Source organism: Rhipicephalus microplus, chromosome 3 (assembly GCF_043290135.1).
Source record: "Rhipicephalus microplus isolate Deutch F79 chromosome 3, USDA_Rmic, whole genome shotgun sequence".
Taxonomy (NCBI): Eukaryota; Metazoa; Arthropoda; class Arachnida; order Ixodida; family Ixodidae; genus Rhipicephalus; species Rhipicephalus microplus.
The window spans coordinates 189,059,424-189,077,049 of NC_134702.1; the positions used below are offsets into that span (position 1 = coordinate 189,059,424).

Consider the following 17,626-nt stretch of genomic DNA (forward strand, 5'->3'; position numbering starts at 1 on the left):
TTCATTTTTACAGGCATGTCTCTTCTCAGCTCCAAGAGCTCGTTTTGTTCGCATTTCTCCCGCTACCAAGTTTTCTGCTCGAGCTCGAATCAATGCTCCACGATAACGTTCTTGGTCTATCAACTCTAGCTTCTGTTTAGTTATGTTTATCTCCTCTGAAAATGTTCCGGCCTGAGTACATTCATCCGCTACTAACTGTTGCAAGTTTTCACGCAAGCGCACTTCAAGTTCTTTTTCAGCATGTCTCAGGATACTGGCTCTCTCAAGTGCTTTCAGTTTAATGGTCTGTTTAAATGTTTCCCACCTATGTCCCCAGCATTCAAGTGTTCTATTTAGTAAGTCTTCTATGCCCTCTAGAAAAATGCGATTAAACTCTTCATCCTTTAGTAGCTTTACATTAAATTTCCAGAGGTCCCAAGAGAAATGTTTGTTATTCCTTTTATGTTTACCCATTGAGAATGAAACCAAACAATGATCACTAAACGTAACAGGTGTAACTCTGTAATCATGGCACGAAGGAATGATTTCGGAAGACACGTATACTCTGTCAAGTCTAGCATGGCTTGAACGCTGAAAGTGGGTAAACATAACCGCTTTTTCACTGCAAAGACTATCACCCACGTCCTCTAGCTGAGCTTTCGCCACCATATCGGTTAGAACGGCAGTGCTTAAATCTTTGTATGGCCTGGAACTTGATTTATCTATACTCGAACAAACACAGTTGAAATCCCCGGCCAAAATTAGTTTACGTTCACATTTCAAATACACCTCAAGTTTTTCAAAAAACTCCTTTCGCTCTTGAATCAAAGTGGGTTCGTACACACAGATTACTCTCCATTTTTCTTTTGGTAGGGATAAATCACATATAATAAAACGACCCGCCTCACAGGTAGTTACAGACTCCACTTTCGCATTAAGGCTCTGCCGAATTAACAAGAGGCAACCTGCAGATGTACCCACCGCGTGACAAACGCACACATCAAACCGTCTCGTGAAAGGCTGCACCATTCGCTCAGCGTGCTCTTCACTCTCTACTTTAGTTTCCTGTACAGCGACGATGTCTAGATCTTGTTCTATAATCAGGCGGTAAAGCTGGTTTTGCCGCCGTTTGGCAGAAAGCCCACGTACATTTAGCGTCGCCAATCTAATCGTCGCCATCGTGATGAGAGAAAGCCGAGCGAAAGACGCTTACCTTACCAACACCTAAACCTCTGTGCGGCCGACGCTCAAGGCGTCGTCCCGTCGCCGCCGCGTGAAAGCGACGACGAACGCAGGCGGCCAGCACCCCGAGACTTTTTGGAGCCAGCCACTCGCCACTGCCCTTGATCTTCCTGGGCCAGACGCTGCTGGGACGCCGCGTCTCCCTCATTCAGGCGTCGCTTTACTGGCGTAGCTTCAACTGTATCCGTGTCCGAAGTAGCGTCGGACCGTCACCCCCGGAAGCTTTTCAGGCCTGCGCGTCACGTGACGTGACGTCGACGACGTCACATCGCGCCGGCCGGCCGGCCGCCCTTCGCTGGGTGGCTGCGCCAGCCGCGAGCGCCCTTCACGCCTACCGACTCGGGCGAGGTTCCTTGACACCATGTCCGCACGATTTATCACGGTATCCATTGATTGTATGGTTTAACGCGCCGACGCAACGCAGGCGATGAAGCGCGCCGTAGTGGAGAGCTCAGGATCAAGTTTTACTACCTGGGAATCTTTATTGTGTGCCGAAATCTCGTACACACGGGCGTTTTTGCTTTTCGCCTCCATCAGAAATGCGGCCGCCGCAGCCGGGTATCGAAACTGCGCCCTAGTGCTCAGCAGCGCTACGCCTTAGCCACTGAGCCACCGTTGCGGGGGAACTTATCAAGGTATCAAGAAATAATGAATATCGTGAATGGAATAATGCGTATTTATTTATCACAGCCAGACGCCGTCTGTACAAATATCACAGTGCACATTGTTCTCGGTCCAGGCAGACGACAGGCAACACAAGATGTTGCCCTTAATGCTGAAAATATGCCAAAAGTACAAAACACAATATCTTGCCACATAAAACTCAGAAAACAAAACAGATTATAACAGCAAAAACATCCCCGAGCTTTGGAACAGAAAAAGCACACTTTCATTTAAATTGTAGGTTAGAGGAAAACATACCATTCGTTTATCATAGTAGCAGTAGCAACACAAGGTATCAGGTTCAAACACTTGCCAAAAAATACAATACAAAAGAACACTGGTGACTAAATTGTGGTCCACAGCATGATAAATGACAGAAACAAAAGTAATTGTACTGCCACAGGTAGGTGCATGTCCTAGGGAAAAAATCAAACAAAAATCTAAGAAAAAAAACAAATCACAGTGCACAACATGTCTGTACACAGAGTGCACAAGGAAAGTGTACACAGCTTAGGTACCAAAACGGACTGTACAACTGCTACAGTGGGCACCGAGGCAGTTCGAGTTAAAAAAAAAGAAAAAAAGTACAGCACCTTTAAAAGCTAACAACTTGTAAAGAGATACAAAACTGGAAACAAGGCTCAAACAAGGGAATGTATTGCTTGAGCCAGGTGGCAATAAGTGCAGCGCTCCTCAGACAGCATCGACAGGTTGTTCAAAATTTCCAACAAGGAACTTACTTTTTGAACTGAGTCTGGTACAACAGCGCTACCAAGGTTCTTGATTGGTGAACCTTGATAGCAGGCAAAGACTTCAAGGTTTGCAAACACGGTCAATGACGCATTCAAACAAGGTTCACGATAGTCGATAATGTTCAAAAACATGGAGCACTCTTCTTTATGAATCACAGTCCACTTTGGAGACACTGACTCCCCTTGCAGGCGAGCCCTTAGTTCTTCGAGGGACGAAAACCGGTCTCGTTTTTGCTCCGCTTCATATGACGCCAGCGACTTTTCTACAGCACGGGCGAGTTGGGAGGCTTCTTGTCGGCTCCTCTTGGCGTCAGGGGTTTCTCTCGTGCTCTGGTCTCGTACTGATAGGTAGGACGGACAGCCGGAAAATACCGTTGGGACAGATCCAGGACGCAACCGTGGTACTGGGAGTGCAACTTCAATAACTCTCCCTGTCCTTGGATCCGTCTACGATGTCGTCTTCTCAATGCATGAAGCGTCGAAATGATTCGCGCACACCTGCAAAAACGTTTCAAGAACGTCTGAGACGCCACTTCTCAAAAGAAAAAAAATGCGCTCCCGTTTGCATGACCGCGTTTACAGTCCGTGTAGCTAAAACAAAGTCTACCTACGTTTCGCAAGCATCTAAATAAAAGCGCTGCGCTAAGCGGTACAAGCAACATGAAAGGAAACACGGGAGCGTGATGTCACCGCACTCCACGAAGCGCTTCCACCGAGAGCTTGCAAGAATGGACGACACCACGGCACTGTTAGTGAACAAAGCGCAGCTGAGCATCCTTGCTGCGAACGCTGCTGGCGTCAGCGCTTCGCGAGGCCCGGCGGCCACAAGCTCAAGTATTTCCCATCATAGGTGATTTCTACCCGAACAAGCAACGACAAGCTAAGAACAGGAGCATCTCAAATTCTTACCTTAGTGCACGAAGTCGGCACGAAGTCCTTCCTAGGAATGGCGCGTAGCCATTGTTTGAGAGCGTCGGCGTCTTTAGGGAAGGAAAACACTTGTATCTTCTTTCCTGTTTTGTAGTTGCCGGTGCATCCGGGTACACAACACTTATTCGGCATTGTCGCATCACTCCAGCATCACGCACGGAAACGAAATCTCCGCAAAACAACAACGGAAAGCAACAAACGTGAAACACCGTCAACACCACGCCGCCGAACCGTCACCACCGCCGCCCGTGCTGCGCTCGCTGCCGCTGCGGCTTCCCCGAGAGTCGGCCGGCCGGAAATGACGTCAAATTGCTGGGCGCAGGCCTGAAAAGATTTTCCGGGGGTGACGGTCGGACCCGATGACTGGTTCAGCCTTGTGCTGGGTCTCGCTTTGAGTCGAACGCCGTTGCGTTGGAGTGCCCGTAACCGTATTTCCATCTGCGTCTTTCTTAGGTGTCTCCATCTTTCTCTCGCTGGTCGCCACTGCATGAGACGCCGCCGCTCCTGCCTTCGACGCCGCGGCCCTCTCTGCTTCCTCTTCATCCATGAGCAATTCACTGTGGTCGGCATTTGTTGCTCGACTTGCTGCACTGGCATAGGAACGGGTACAGTCCGCCTGCTCATGCCCAAAAGCGCGACAACCAGTGCACCTGGGCACCCTGCAGTCGCGACGAATGTGTCCCGTGTTCCGGCAACGCAGGCAAAGCGGCGCTCTTCCTGGCACGACCACCAGTGCCATGCCGCTCCCGAGACGCATCTGGTGGGGTATGCGATCCGTAGTAACGCCTTCTTTAAGTAATATTCGAACGAATCTTGTGGTTGACTCAACTCCTTCGAAGTCTTCGTCTCTCCACTTGTCGCTGATGACTTCTTTTACTTCACCGTACTCCCGGAAAGCACGCCGTACAGTCTCTGCGTTGACGTCAAAGGCTACCCAATGCAACTTGAGACGCACCTCTTGCCTTTCTGGGTCGACGACGACGCAAGGCTGGTCTTTCACGGAGAGTAGGCCAGCGTCCAGAAGTTTCTTCTTGGCTTCATCTGTCTTTATTTCAAGAAGCCAGACGTGCGACATCTGATACGCTCCTATGCCGCTTACCTCTTGAATGATGCCTAGTTCCTTGAGCGGCTTTCGGAACTCATTAATCCCGTACGGACGCGCTGCGATATCGCAGTGCAGAACCAACGTGCGTCTGAGTCCTTCTCCTGTGGGCAGTGGTGGCAGAATTAAACGGTAGTCCTTGGGAAGCGTTGTGCACGAGAAACCGCGGCCAGCGTCGGCCGCTGTAACAGCTCTTGAGGAGCCTGCCATCCTGCGTCCGCACGCGTCGGTGACCAGAAGCAGAATGACCACTGAGCTACACCCCCGTTACATCTGGAGCACTTATTAACAAGTTTCTTGGTGCTCATCAGCTTGTTCTAACAATAAATTAATCAATTAGTTGAAATAAACAAAATCATCTCGTCATTGCCGCCTGATACAGTTTTTTCATCATTGAGGAAAGCCGCATATTTCTATAGTCAAAGAAAATGGCAGCACTGTTTGATGAAATGTATTTCATGTTATGCGCACCGGTAACTCGTGGTGCCGTAGTATTACAACAGGCAATAAAAAAAGATACCGCTAAAGTCGAGAGCGTTTTGGAGGTGCCGGGGATTGAACCCGAGATTTCTCACATGCAAAGCGAGCGCTCTACCGCTGAGCTACACCCCCGGTACATCTGGAGTACTTATTAACGAGTTTCTTGGTGCTCATCACCTTGTTCAAACAATAAAGTAATCAATTATTGAAATAAACAAAATCATCTCGTCATTGCCGGCTGAAAATTTTTTTCATCATTGAGGAAAGCCGCATATTTCTATAGTCAAAGAAAATGGCAGCGCTGTTTGATGAAATGTATTTTATGATATGCGCACCGGTAACTCGTGGTGCCGTAGTATTACAACAGGCAATAAAAAAGGATACCGCTAAAGTCGAGAGCGCTTTGGATGTGCCGGGGATTGAACCCGGAACTTCTCACATGCAAAGCGAGCGCTCTACCAATGAGCTACACCCCCTTTTTTTGCTTTATTGCCTGTTTACAGGCGCATACATCAAACCACAAGCAGAACAAAAACAAGCAGTAACAGTCCGACAGAAACTTAAAATTCTCTAAGTGCTGCCAAGGGCTCCACCCTCGACAACCACTCAGGTAAAATCTCCTGAGTTTTCTGCAGCTCAACATATTGGGCCATACATTCACGGAAATACATTCGTGCAGGCCGTGCATCCTGATCGCGATAGAAACCCGCCATACGGGCTCGCCATAAACTGTGAAATCCACATAGCATAATCAAATCAAAAGGCATTCCCTTTTCGTCCACTATTGGCAGAAATCTTATACCATATGGATTTAAAGGTAATTCTTTCTGTAACGTCCTTTGAAGTACATCCCAAAAATATACTCCTTCCCAACAATGTAAGAAAACATGGTCAATATTTTCCGGTTTTTTACAGATAAGGCAATTTGTCCCCCAAGGTAAGTAAAAACCACGGTCTGCTTGAAATGTCCTGACTGATAGTGTACCTGTGTGCAGCTTGAAGAAGAAAGACTTCGCGCCAGGAGCCACTTGCATCCTCTTCACTCTTTTAAGCACATCTTTCCCTTCACCTCCATCGTACATGGCACGGTACAGCGGTTCAGGTAAAACAACATCGCATACATCTTTGTACAACTTCTTTCGAGTCACTGAAAACAAATATTCATTGGAAAATCTAACAGATAAAAACCGTACACTTAGAATAACCTCTTTAAGATACCCGCGCACAGCACCAGTCATCTCATGCGTGCTAACCACATATCCAGGTAAAGCCCGCGTCAGTCTCATTTGGCACACTGTACGTAAGAAAGGGTCCCTTGTGTAGCGAAAAAAAAAGAACCTATTTACGACTTGGCGTATGAAAAGATGTGTTAAACCAAGCCCTCCGTGTTTCACTTTTCGAAACAAATTAGTTCGACTGCATCTCTCCCAGTTCGAAGCCCACACGAATACTGCGAAGATACGATGGAACTTCTGTATGTTTGCCCTTGAACAATGCAATACTTGCATCACATACCAAAGTTTTGAGGCAAAGAAAAGATTACAGGCATTCGCCCTAGCAAACACTGACAGATGAGTACCGTTGCATCTATTAGCTTTCGTCCGGATTTCTTTCGCTTGTTCTTGCCAGTAGTTCTCATTATCTTTATAAAATTCCAGTGGCACCCCTAAGTACTTGACAGGTGTGGTCACCCATTTAACATTGGCAAAATAGTCTGGTTTTGATGACCACTCTCCAAGCCAGAAACCCAGACACTTTCCCCAGTTTACTAGACTGCCAGTTGCCTTGCCGAACCTTTTAACCACACTGATGGTAGTGGTAACACTATCTTGATCGATACAACAAACAGCCACATCGTCGGCATATGCCAAAATTTTAACTTCGGACTCTTGTAATCTATAGCCACGAATGCAACTGTTTTGAGCTATTGCTAAGCACAAAGATTCTATATATAAACTGAAAAGTAGGGGGCTCAGCGGGCAGCCCTGGCGAACAGAACGCTTTATGTTAATTGTATCTCCTAGCGTCTTATTGATTACCAGTCGGGTTGTGCAGTTCCGGTATGCCATAGATACTCCATCTCTGATTACAAAACCAACGTTGACATGGTCAAGAATGGAAAGCAGAAGGTTGTGGGAAACACAATCAAAAGCTTTCTCGAGATCAATCTGTAGAATGGCTACCCCTACTTGATTGGCATCGCTACACTCGAGCACACAGCGCATCTTGTGTATATTAGTCACAATGGAGCGACCCATAATCCCACATGTTTGGTGAGGCCCTACTAATTCTTTGACTACCCCTTGAAGTCGCCGTGCTAGTACTTTCATTAAAATTTTGTAATCACAATTAGTTAGTGATATCGGTCTATACGAAGAAACTAATTTTAACTTCTCCGAGTGTTCTGTCGTAGGTATCAAAACTGTATGTGCTTCACTAAAGGACCTAGGGAGGACATTAAGTTTATAAGCTTGATTGAAGACATCTGCAAGTACTTGGGATAATTCATTTTTGAACTCCTTATAAAACGAAGCACTAAGCCCGTCCGGCCCTGGAGATTTACCAGGATTCATTTTATCTATAGCCCTTTCTACTTCCGTCGGCGTTATAGATAGCTCTAAAGCTGATTTGGTGTTATCTGACAACTTCGGCATTCTGCTAAGGAACTCCTGCTTAAATTCCTCTGAATCAATGGGCGTGGCAGCGAAGAGTCCTTCGTAGTGTTTGCCAAACGCTCGTCCTATGCTCTCATTGTCCGAAACTTCGATAACGTTGACTTCAATGGCATCTATGTGATTTCGTCTGGCATGACTCTTCTCTAATCCAAGCGCTCGCTTCGTCGGGCGATCATCCACAGTCATTGATGCTGCTCTGGCTCGCACTAGCGCTCCGCGATAGCGTTCCTCCTCATATACCTCTATCCTCTGTTTAATACTCCGCAAATCGTCACCATATACTCCAGGTTTTTCACATTCAAGAGCTGTTAGTCTCTCAAGTGTTCGTCTAAGCTCTTTCTCATTCTTCTTAGATTCAAAAGATAAAACGCTAGATCTCTCTATTGCTTTTATTTTGATTCGCTGCTTGAATAGCTCCCATTCTTCTCCTATTTTGCCCATACACTCTTTGTTAATATTACTTATTTCTTTAATAACTGATGCGCTAAAAGATTCATCCTTCAAGAGGTTAGAGTTCATTTTCCACTGTTCCCAAGAAAAGGCGTTCCTTTCTTTTTTTGACTCGATATTGCATTTTACAAGACAGTGATCGGAAAAGGAAACAGGGACAACATTATAACTGCTACACTGGGTTATCGCATCTGCAGTAAGGTAAAGTCGATCCAATCGGGCATTACTTGTGCCTTGAAAGTGGGTATACTTCACATCTCGGGAGCTATGCAAACACTCCGCAACATCTACTAATTCGTGTTCAAAAATCACCTGTGCCAGAACATCACTGCTTCTATCTTTAACGTTGCGCCTGCTTGATCTATCACTTTCATTCAAGACACAGTTGAAATCACCCACCAATAAGAGTTTCCTACCAGTACACATATGTTGTCGTAAATTGGAAAAAAAACCCGATCTTTCCTGGCCAATAGTTGGAGCATAAACACATATAATGCGCCATTCAGTGTCACAATAAACAATATCACACCATACTACTCGGCCTGAAGAGCAGGAAAAGACATTTTCTATGACTAATCCTGGCAGTTTTCTAACAAAAAGAACACATCCCCCTGATGTGCCTATGGCCTGGCTCACAGTGGCAAAATACCGTGATGTAAACTTAAGCACCATGCTCCCAGTCTCCTCCTCGCTTTCAACTTTCGTCTCCTGCACTGCAAGCACATCCAGATTTTCTTCCAATAACAACCGGTAGACTTGGCTTTGCTTCTTCTTTGAAGCCAAGCCTCTAACATTCAACGTGGCGAAGCTAAAAGATACTTGAGGCGCCATTACAACCATGTGGAGGAGTTAGGCCCGGAGCATGGCGCTTACCTTGCACGTCTAGCGCTACGCTAGACGCCTCCAGGACCGTCCGACCGCCCGGTTTCACTGCACAGTATAAGAGAATTGTTTACAGCTTTTTTGTCCGTGGTGCCACCAGCTCTTGCTCTCATGCTGGTGCGTCTGCCAGTCGGGGTCTTGGCCGGTGGTTCTTCCACGCTACTTGCACTGTTCTTGTCTGCCGTCTTCACAGGGTCTTCCAATGGTCTTTTAATGGCTGAAACGGCACCGCTGGGCCAAGAGACGCGGTTGGCGTTGCACGTGTTTCCTTCTATCTTCGTGTCGAGACCAACGCTACAGGAGGCACCATCGACAACTTGGCCTTGCTCCGACGCATAGGCAGACGCTCCGTCTACTTCACAGCCTGCGTCTGTCACCGCATTGTCAGCTGTATCGGTCGATACAGCTGCAGAACCTGGTTGAGTGTCAACAGGTGCCGGTGTAGATTCGTCTACTGATGTTGCAGATGTGCAGTTCAAATTTTCTGCGACTTGATCTCCGCAACCTTCAGCCGCGTCCTCTGCCTCTGTCACGTCCATAATGTGCTTCGACGCATCTTCGGCCTCCGCTGACGCGGTCACTGCGGCGTACGAACGGACGCATTCCGCGTCTCCATGCCCGAAACGCCGGCAGCGCGAGCACCGAGGCACCTTACACTCGCGACGCACATGTCCTGTTCCGCTGCAACGCAGGCATTGCATAGGCCGACCTGGGGCTACCACTAAGGCTAACTCACCGGCGACTCGTATCTGATGAGGCAGGTCCTCGACTTTCATACCGCTTTTCAGCTTGATGAAAACGGTGCGGGTCGTCGAGTTCTTCTCATTAACTCCTTCCACACGCCAGCGTTCCCGGGTCACTTCTGTAACTTTCCCGAACGCTGCCAACGCCGTGCGGACATCTTCGTCCGAAACGCCGTGTAACAGCCAGTGAAGCCGCAGCCTCACCTTCCGCTCCTGAGGGTCGATAACGAGGCAGCGGCGTCCTTTGACCTGTAGTTCTTTCAGATCAGTCATCCGTTTCGTCGCCTCCTGGCTGTTAAAGGTCACGGCCCACACATGGTTGATCTGGTAGGCGCCCAATGCAACCACGTCGGGAAGCAGTCGTTCCTTGTCCAGAGCGTCTCGGAAATCTTCGACCTTGAAAGGCCTCACACGAATATCACCGTGCAAAAACACTGTGTTCACAACAATACGTCCTGTTGGCAAATTCGGCAAGATGATCTCATAATCCTTGTTACTTTCGTTTGTAATGCTGTTTCCGCGGCCACCAAGGACCGCCTTTGCCGCTCCGCGGGAGCCCATGATTCCTGCGTCCGACGCGTGCGAGTGCCGGCGAAAGAATGCACTGAGCTACACCCCCGTTACATCTGGAGCACTCATTAACGAGTTTCTTGGTGCTCATCAGCTTGTTCTAACAATAAATTAATCAATTAGTTGAAATAAACAAAACCATCTCGTCATTGCCGCCTGATACAGTTTTTTCATCATTGAGGAAAGCCGCATATTTCTATAGTCAAAGAAATAGGCAGCGCTGTTCAACAAAATGTATTTAATGTTATGCGCACCGGTAACTCGTGGTGCCGTAGTATTTCAACAGGCAATATAAAAAGATCCGCTAAAGTCGAGAGCGATTTGGAGGTGCCGGGGTTTGAACCCGGGACTTCTCACATGCAAAGCGAGCGCTTTACCACTGAGCTACACCCCCGTTACATCTGGAGCACTCATTAACAAGTTTCTTGGTGCTCATCAGCTTGTTCTAACAATGAATTAATCAATTAGTTGAAATAAACAAAATCATCTCGTCATTGCCACCTGATGCAGTTTTTTCATCATTGAGGAAAGCCGCATATTTCTATAGTCAAAGAAAATGGCAGCGCTGTTCGATGAAATGTATTTCATGATATGCGCACCAGTAACTCGTGGTGCCGTAGTATTACAACAGGCAATAAAAAAAAGATACCGCTAAAGTCGAGAGCGCTTTGGAGGTGCCGGGGTTTGAATCCGGGACTTCTCACATGCAAAGCGAGCGCTCTACCACTGAGCTACACCCCCGTTACATCTGGAGCACTCATTAACAAGTTTCTTGGTGCTCATCAGCTTGTTCTAACAATAAATTATACATTAGTTGAAATAAACAAAATCATCTCGTCATTGCCGCCTGATACAGTTTTTTCATCATTGAGGAAAGCCGCATATTTCTATAGCCAAGGAAACAGGCAGCGCTGTTCGATGAAATGTATTTCATGATATGCGCACCGGTAACTCGTGATGCCGTAGTATTACAACAGGCAATCAAAACAGATACCGCTAAAGTCGAGAGCGATTTGGAGGTGCCGGGGTTTGAACCCGGGACTTCTCACATGCAAAGCGAGTGCTCCACCACTGAGCTACACTTCCGTTACCTTTAGAGCACTCATTAACGAGTTTCTTGGTGCTCATCAGCTTGTTCTAACAATAAATTATCAATTAGTTGAAATAAACAAAATCATCTCGTCATTGCCCCCTGATACAGTTTTTTCATCATTGAGGTAAGCCTCATATTTTTTAGTCAAAGAAAATGGCAGCGCTGTTAACAAAATGTATTTAATGTTATGCGCACCGGTAACTCGTGGTGCCGTAGTATTTCAACAGGCAATATAAAAAGATCCGCTAAAGTCGAGAGCGATTTGGAGGTGCCGGGGTTTGAACCCGGGGACTTCTCACATGCAAAGCGAGTGCTCCACCACTGAGCTACACTTCCGTTACATCTGGAGCACCCATTAACGAGTTTCTTGGTGCTCATCAGCTTGTTCTAACAATAAAATAATTCAATAGTTGAAATAAACAAAATCATCTCGTCATTGCCCCCTGATACAGTTTTTTCATCATTGAGGTAAGCCTCATATTTTTTAGTCAAAGAAAATGGCAGCGCTGTTCAACAAAATGTATTTAATGTTATGCGCACCGGTAACTCGTGGTGCCGTAGTATTTCAACAGGCAATATAAAAAGATCCGCTAAAGTCGAGAGCGATTTGGAGGTGCCGGGGTTTGAACCCGGGACTTCTCACATGCAAAGCGAGCGCTCTACCACTGAGCTACACCCCCGTTACATCTGGAGCACTCATTAACAAGTTTCTTGGTGCTCATCAGCTTGTTCTAACAATGAATTAATCAATTAGTTGAAATAAACAAAATCATCTCGTCATTGCCGGCTGATACAGTTTTTTCATCATTGAGGAAAGCCGCATATTTCTATAGCCAAACAAATAGGCAGCGCTGTTCGATGAAATGTATTTCATGATATGCGCACCGGTAACTCGTGGTGCCGTAGTATTACAACAGGCAATCAAAAAAGATACCGCTAAAGTCGAGAGCGCTTTGGAGGTGCCGGGGACTGAAACCCGGGACTTCTCACATGCAAAGCGAGTGCTCCACCACTGAGCTACACTTCCGTTACATCTGGAGCACCCATTAACGAGTTTCTTGGTGCTCATCAGCTTGTTTTAACAATAAAATAATTCAATAGTTGAAATAAACAAAATCTTCTCGTCATTGCCCCCTGATACAGTTTTTTCATCATTGAGGTAAGCCTCATATTTTTAGTCAAAGAAAATGGCAGCGCTGTTCAACAAAATGTATTTAATGTTATGCGCACCGGTAACTCGTGGTGCCGTAGTATTTCAACAGGCAATATAAAAAGATCCGCTAAAGTCGAGAGCGATTTGGAGGTGCCGGGGTTTGAACCCGGGACTTCTCACATGCAAAGCGAGTGCTCCACCACTGAGCTACACTTCCGTTACATCTGGAGCACCCATTAACGAGTTTCTTGGTGCTCATCAGCTTGTTCTAACAATAAAATACTTCAATAGTTGAAATAAACAAAATCATCTCGTCATTGCCCCCTGATGCAGTTTTTTCATCATTGAGGTAAGCCTCATATTTTTTAGTCAAAGAAAATGGCAGCGCTGTTCAACAAAATGTATTTAATGTTATGCGCACCAGTAACTCGTGGTGCCGTAGTATTACAACAGGCAATCAAAAAAGATACCGCTTAAGTCGAGAACGCTTTGGAGGTGCCAGGGATTAAACCCGGGACTTCTCACATGCAAAGCGAGCGCTCTACCACTGAGCTACACCCCCGTTACATCTGGAGCACCCATTAACGAGTTTCTTGGTGCTCATCAGCTTGTTCTAACAATAAAATAATTTAATAGTTGAAATAAACAAAATCATCTCGTCATTGGTGCCTGATACAGTTGTTTCATCATTGAGGAAAGCCGCTTATCTCTATAGTCAAAGAAAATGGCAGCGCTGTTCGATGAAATGTATTTCATGATATGCGCACCGGTAACTCGTGGTGCCGTAGTATTACAACAGGCAATCAAAAAAGATACCACTAAAGTCGAGAGCGCTTTGGAGGTGCCGGGGATGGAACCCGGGACTTCTCACATGCAAAGCGAGCGCTCTACCACTGAGCTACACCCCCGTTACATCTGGAGCACTCATTAACAAGTTTCTTGGTGCTCATCAGCTTGTTCTAACAATGAATTAATCAGTTAGTTCAAATAAACAAAATCATCTCGTCATTGCCGCCCGGTGCAGTTTTTTCATCATGAAGGAAAGCCGCATATTTCTATAGTCAAAGAAAGTGGCAGCGCTGTTTGATGAAGTGTATTTCATGTTATGCGCACCGGTAACTCGTGGTGCCGTAGTATTACAACAGGCAATAAAAAAAGATACCGCTAAAGTCGAGAGCGCTTTGGAGGTGCCGGGGCTTGAACCCGGGACTTCTCACATGCAAAGCGAGCACTCTACCACTGAGCTACACCCCCGTTACATCTGGAGCACTCATTAACGAGTTTCTTGGTGCTCATCAGCTTGTTCTAACAATAAATCAATCAATTAGTTGAAATAAACAAAATCATCTCGTCATTGCCGCCTGATGCAGTTTTTTCATCATTAAGGAAAGCCGCATATTTCTATTGTCAAAGAAAATGGCAGCGCTGTTCGATGAAATGTATTTCATGATGTGCGCACCGGTAACTCGTGGTGCCGTAGTATTACAACAGGCAATAAAAAAGATACCGCTAAAGTCGAGAGCGATTTGGAGGTGCCGGGGCTTGAACCCGGGACTTCTCACATGCAAACCGAGCACTCTACCACTGAGCTACACCCCCGTTACATTTGGAGCACTAATTAACGAGTTTCTTGGTGCTCATCAGCTTGTTCTAACAATAAATCAATCAATTAGTTGAAATAAACAAAATCATCTCGTCATTGCCGCCTGATGCAGTTTTTTCATCATTAAGGAAAGCCGCATATTTCTATTGTCAAAGAAAATGGCAGCGCTGTTCGATGAAATGTATTTCATGTTATGCGCACCGGTAACTCGTGGTGCCATAGTATTACCACAGGCAATAAAAATAGATACCGCTAAAGGCGAGAGCGCTTTGGAGGTGCCGGGGCTTGAACCCGGGACTTCTCACATGCAAAGCGAGCACTCTACCACTGGGCTACACCGCCGTTACATCTGGAGCACTCATTAACGAGTTTCTTGGTGCTCATCAGCTTGTTCTAACAATAAATCAATCAATTAGTTGAAATAAACAAAATCATCTCGTCATTGCCGCCTGATGCAGTTTTTTCATCATTAAGGAAAGCCGCATATTTCTATTGTCAAAGAAAATGGCAGCGCTGTTCGATAAAATGTATTTCATGTTATGCGCACCGGTAACTCGTGGTGCCGTAGTATTACCACAGGCAATAAAAATAGATACCGCTAAAGGCGAGAGCGCTTTGGAGGTGCCGGGGCTTGAACCCGGGACTTCTCACATGCAAAGCGAGCACTCTACCACTGAGCTACACCCCCGTTACATCTGGAGCACTCATTAACGAGTTTCTTGGTGCTCATCAGCTTGTTCTAACAATAAATCAATCAATTAGTTGAAATAAACAAAATCATCTCGTCATTGCCGCCTGATGCAGTTTTTTCATCATTAAGGAAAGCCGCATATTTCTATTGTCAAAGAAAATGGCAGCGCTGTTCGATGAAATGTATTTCATGATATGCGCACCGGTAACTCGTGGTGCCGTAGTATTACAACAGGCAATAAAAAAGATACCGCTAAAGTCGAGAGCGATTTGGAGGTGCCGGGGCTTGAACCCGGGACTTCTCACATTCAAAGCGAGCACTCTACCACTGAGCTACACCCCCGTTACATCTGGAGCACTCATTAACGAGTTTCTTGGTGCTCATCAGCTTGTTCTAACAATAAATCAATCAATTAGTTGAAATAAACAAAATCATCTCGTCATTGCCGCCTGATGCAGTTTTTTCATCATTAAGGAAAGCCGCATATTTCTATTGTCAAAGAAAATGGCAGCATGTTCGATGAAATGTATTTCATGATATGCGCACCGGTAACTCGTGGTGCCGTAGTATTACAACAGGCAATAAAAAAAGATACCGCTAAAGTCGAGAGCGATTTGGAGGTGCCGGGGCTTGAACCCGGGACTTCTCACATGCAAAGCGAGCACTCTACCACTGAGCTACACCCCCGTTACATCTGGAGCACTCATTAACGAGTTTCTTGGTGCTCATCAGCTTGTTCTAACAATAAATCAATCAATTAGTTGAAATAAACAAAATCATCTCGTCATTGCCGCCTGATGCAGTTTTTTCATCATTAAGGAAAGCCGCATATTTCTATTGTCAAAGAAAATGGCAGCGCTGTTCGATGAAATGTATTTCATGATATGCGCACCGGTAACTCGTGGTGCCGTAGTATTATAACAGGCAATAAAAAAAGATACCGCTAAAGGCGAGAGCGCTTTGGAGGTGCCGGGGCTTGAACCCGGGACTTCTCACATGCAAAGCGAGCACTCTACCACTGAGCTACACCCCCGTTACATCTGGAGCACTCATTAACGAGTTTCTTGGTGCTCATCAGCTTGTTCTAACAATAAATCAATCAATTAGTTGAAATAAACAAAATCATCTCGTCATTGCCGCCTGATGCAGTTTTTTCATCATTAAGGAAAGCCGCATATTTCTATAGTCAAAGAAAATGGCAGCGCTGTTCGATGAAATGTATTTCATGATATGCGCACCGGTAACTCGTGGTGCCGTAGTATTACAACAGGCAATAAAAAAAGATACCGCTAAAGTCGAGAGCGATTTGGAGGTGCCGGGGCTTGAACCCGGGACTTCTCACATGCAAAGCGAGCACTCTAACACTGAGCTACACCCCCGTTACATCTGGAGCACTAATTAACGAGTTTCTTGGTGCTCATCAGCTTGTTCTAACAATAAATCAATCAATTAGTTGAAATAAACAAAATCATCTCGTCATTGCCGCCTGATGCAGTTTTTTCATCATTAAGGAAAGCCGCATATTTCTATTGTCAAAGAAAATGGCAGCGCTGTTCGATGAAATGTATTTCATGTTATGCGCACCGGTAACTCGTGGTGCCGTAGTATTACCACAGGCAATAAAAATAGATACCGCTAAAGGCGAGAGCGCTTTGGAGGTGCCGGGGCTTGAACCCGGGACTTCTCACATGCAAAGCGAGCACTCTACCACTGAGCTACACCCCCGTTACATCTGGAGCACTCATTAACGAGTTTCTTGGTGCTCATCAGCTTGTTCTAACAATAAATCAATCAATTAGTTGAAATAAACAAAATCATCTCGTCATTGCCGCCTGATGCAGTTTTTTCATCATTAAGGAAAGCCGCATATTTCTATTGTCAAAGAAAATGGCAGCGCTGTTCGATGAAATGTATTTCATGTTATGCGCACCGGTAACTCGTGGTGCCGTAGTATTACCACAGGCAATAAAAATAGATACCGCTAAAGGCGAGAGCGCTTTGGAGGTGCCGGGGCTTGAACCCGGGACTTCTCACATGCAAAGCGAGCACTCTACCACTGAGCTACACCCCCGTTACATCTGGAGCACTCATTAACGAGTTTCTTGGTGCTCATCAGCTTGTTCTAACAATAAATCAATCAATTAGTTGAAATAAACAAAATCATCTCGTCATTGCCGCCTGATGCAGTTTTTTCATCATTAAGGAAAGCCGCATATTTCTATTGTCAAAGAAAATGGCAGCGCTGTTCGATGAAATGTATTTCATGATATGCGCACCGGTAACTCGTGGTGCCGTAGTATTACAACAGGCAATAAAAAAAGATACCGCTAAAGTCGAGAGCGATTTGGAGGTGCCGGGGCTTGAACCCGGGACTTCTCACATGCAAAGCGAGCACTCTACCACTGAGCTACACCCCCGTTACATCTGGAGCACTCATTAACGAGTTTCTTGGTGCTCATCAGCTTGTTCTAACAATAAATCAATCAATTAGTTGAAATAAACAAAATCATCTCGTCATTGCCGCCTGATGCAGTTTTTTCATCATTAAGGAAAGCCGCATATTTCTATTGTCAAAGAAAATGGCAGCGCTGTTCGATGAAATGTATTTCATGATATGC

The 17,626-nt window shown here is 45.8% G+C and overlaps 21 non-coding genes across 21 annotated transcripts; all 21 read right to left on the minus strand.

Annotated features, from left to right (window-relative positions):
• Positions 1–5,208: 5,208 nt before the first annotated feature.
• Positions 5,209–5,280, minus strand: TRNAA-UGC (transfer RNA alanine (anticodon UGC)). The gene has a single exon. It is a non-coding gene; the product is annotated as a tRNA-Ala (tRNA).
• Positions 5,281–5,552: 272 nt separating this feature from the next.
• On the minus strand, positions 5,553–5,624 carry TRNAA-UGC (transfer RNA alanine (anticodon UGC)). The gene has a single exon. It is a non-coding gene; the product is annotated as a tRNA-Ala (tRNA).
• Positions 5,625–10,790: 5,166 nt separating this feature from the next.
• TRNAA-UGC (transfer RNA alanine (anticodon UGC)) lies at positions 10,791–10,862 on the minus strand. The gene has a single exon. It is a non-coding gene; the product is annotated as a tRNA-Ala (tRNA).
• Positions 10,863–11,137: 275 nt separating this feature from the next.
• Positions 11,138–11,209, minus strand: TRNAA-UGC (transfer RNA alanine (anticodon UGC)). The gene has a single exon. It is a non-coding gene; the product is annotated as a tRNA-Ala (tRNA).
• Positions 11,210–11,482: 273 nt separating this feature from the next.
• TRNAA-UGC (transfer RNA alanine (anticodon UGC)) lies at positions 11,483–11,554 on the minus strand. Its single transcript has one exon. It is a non-coding gene; the product is annotated as a tRNA-Ala (tRNA).
• A 270-nt stretch (positions 11,555–11,824) lies between these two features.
• TRNAA-UGC (transfer RNA alanine (anticodon UGC)) lies at positions 11,825–11,897 on the minus strand. Its single transcript has one exon. It is a non-coding gene; the product is annotated as a tRNA-Ala (tRNA).
• Positions 11,898–12,169: 272 nt separating this feature from the next.
• Positions 12,170–12,241, minus strand: TRNAA-UGC (transfer RNA alanine (anticodon UGC)). Its single transcript has one exon. It is a non-coding gene; the product is annotated as a tRNA-Ala (tRNA).
• Positions 12,242–12,859: 618 nt separating this feature from the next.
• Positions 12,860–12,931, minus strand: TRNAA-UGC (transfer RNA alanine (anticodon UGC)). Its single transcript has one exon. It is a non-coding gene; the product is annotated as a tRNA-Ala (tRNA).
• A 273-nt stretch (positions 12,932–13,204) lies between these two features.
• Positions 13,205–13,276, minus strand: TRNAA-UGC (transfer RNA alanine (anticodon UGC)). The gene has a single exon. It is a non-coding gene; the product is annotated as a tRNA-Ala (tRNA).
• Positions 13,277–13,550: 274 nt separating this feature from the next.
• TRNAA-UGC (transfer RNA alanine (anticodon UGC)) lies at positions 13,551–13,622 on the minus strand. Its single transcript has one exon. It is a non-coding gene; the product is annotated as a tRNA-Ala (tRNA).
• Positions 13,623–13,896: 274 nt separating this feature from the next.
• Positions 13,897–13,968, minus strand: TRNAA-UGC (transfer RNA alanine (anticodon UGC)). Its single transcript has one exon. It is a non-coding gene; the product is annotated as a tRNA-Ala (tRNA).
• A 273-nt stretch (positions 13,969–14,241) lies between these two features.
• On the minus strand, positions 14,242–14,313 carry TRNAA-UGC (transfer RNA alanine (anticodon UGC)). The gene has a single exon. It is a non-coding gene; the product is annotated as a tRNA-Ala (tRNA).
• A 274-nt stretch (positions 14,314–14,587) lies between these two features.
• TRNAA-UGC (transfer RNA alanine (anticodon UGC)) lies at positions 14,588–14,659 on the minus strand. The gene has a single exon. It is a non-coding gene; the product is annotated as a tRNA-Ala (tRNA).
• A 274-nt stretch (positions 14,660–14,933) lies between these two features.
• TRNAA-UGC (transfer RNA alanine (anticodon UGC)) lies at positions 14,934–15,005 on the minus strand. The gene has a single exon. It is a non-coding gene; the product is annotated as a tRNA-Ala (tRNA).
• A 273-nt stretch (positions 15,006–15,278) lies between these two features.
• Positions 15,279–15,350, minus strand: TRNAS-UGA (transfer RNA serine (anticodon UGA)). Its single transcript has one exon. It is a non-coding gene; the product is annotated as a tRNA-Ser (tRNA).
• A 273-nt stretch (positions 15,351–15,623) lies between these two features.
• Positions 15,624–15,695, minus strand: TRNAA-UGC (transfer RNA alanine (anticodon UGC)). Its single transcript has one exon. It is a non-coding gene; the product is annotated as a tRNA-Ala (tRNA).
• A 274-nt stretch (positions 15,696–15,969) lies between these two features.
• On the minus strand, positions 15,970–16,041 carry TRNAA-UGC (transfer RNA alanine (anticodon UGC)). The gene has a single exon. It is a non-coding gene; the product is annotated as a tRNA-Ala (tRNA).
• Positions 16,042–16,315: 274 nt separating this feature from the next.
• TRNAA-UGC (transfer RNA alanine (anticodon UGC)) lies at positions 16,316–16,387 on the minus strand. Its single transcript has one exon. It is a non-coding gene; the product is annotated as a tRNA-Ala (tRNA).
• Positions 16,388–16,661: 274 nt separating this feature from the next.
• TRNAA-UGC (transfer RNA alanine (anticodon UGC)) lies at positions 16,662–16,733 on the minus strand. Its single transcript has one exon. It is a non-coding gene; the product is annotated as a tRNA-Ala (tRNA).
• A 274-nt stretch (positions 16,734–17,007) lies between these two features.
• TRNAA-UGC (transfer RNA alanine (anticodon UGC)) lies at positions 17,008–17,079 on the minus strand. Its single transcript has one exon. It is a non-coding gene; the product is annotated as a tRNA-Ala (tRNA).
• A 274-nt stretch (positions 17,080–17,353) lies between these two features.
• Positions 17,354–17,425, minus strand: TRNAA-UGC (transfer RNA alanine (anticodon UGC)). The gene has a single exon. It is a non-coding gene; the product is annotated as a tRNA-Ala (tRNA).
• Between the last annotated feature and the right edge of the window lie 201 nt (positions 17,426–17,626).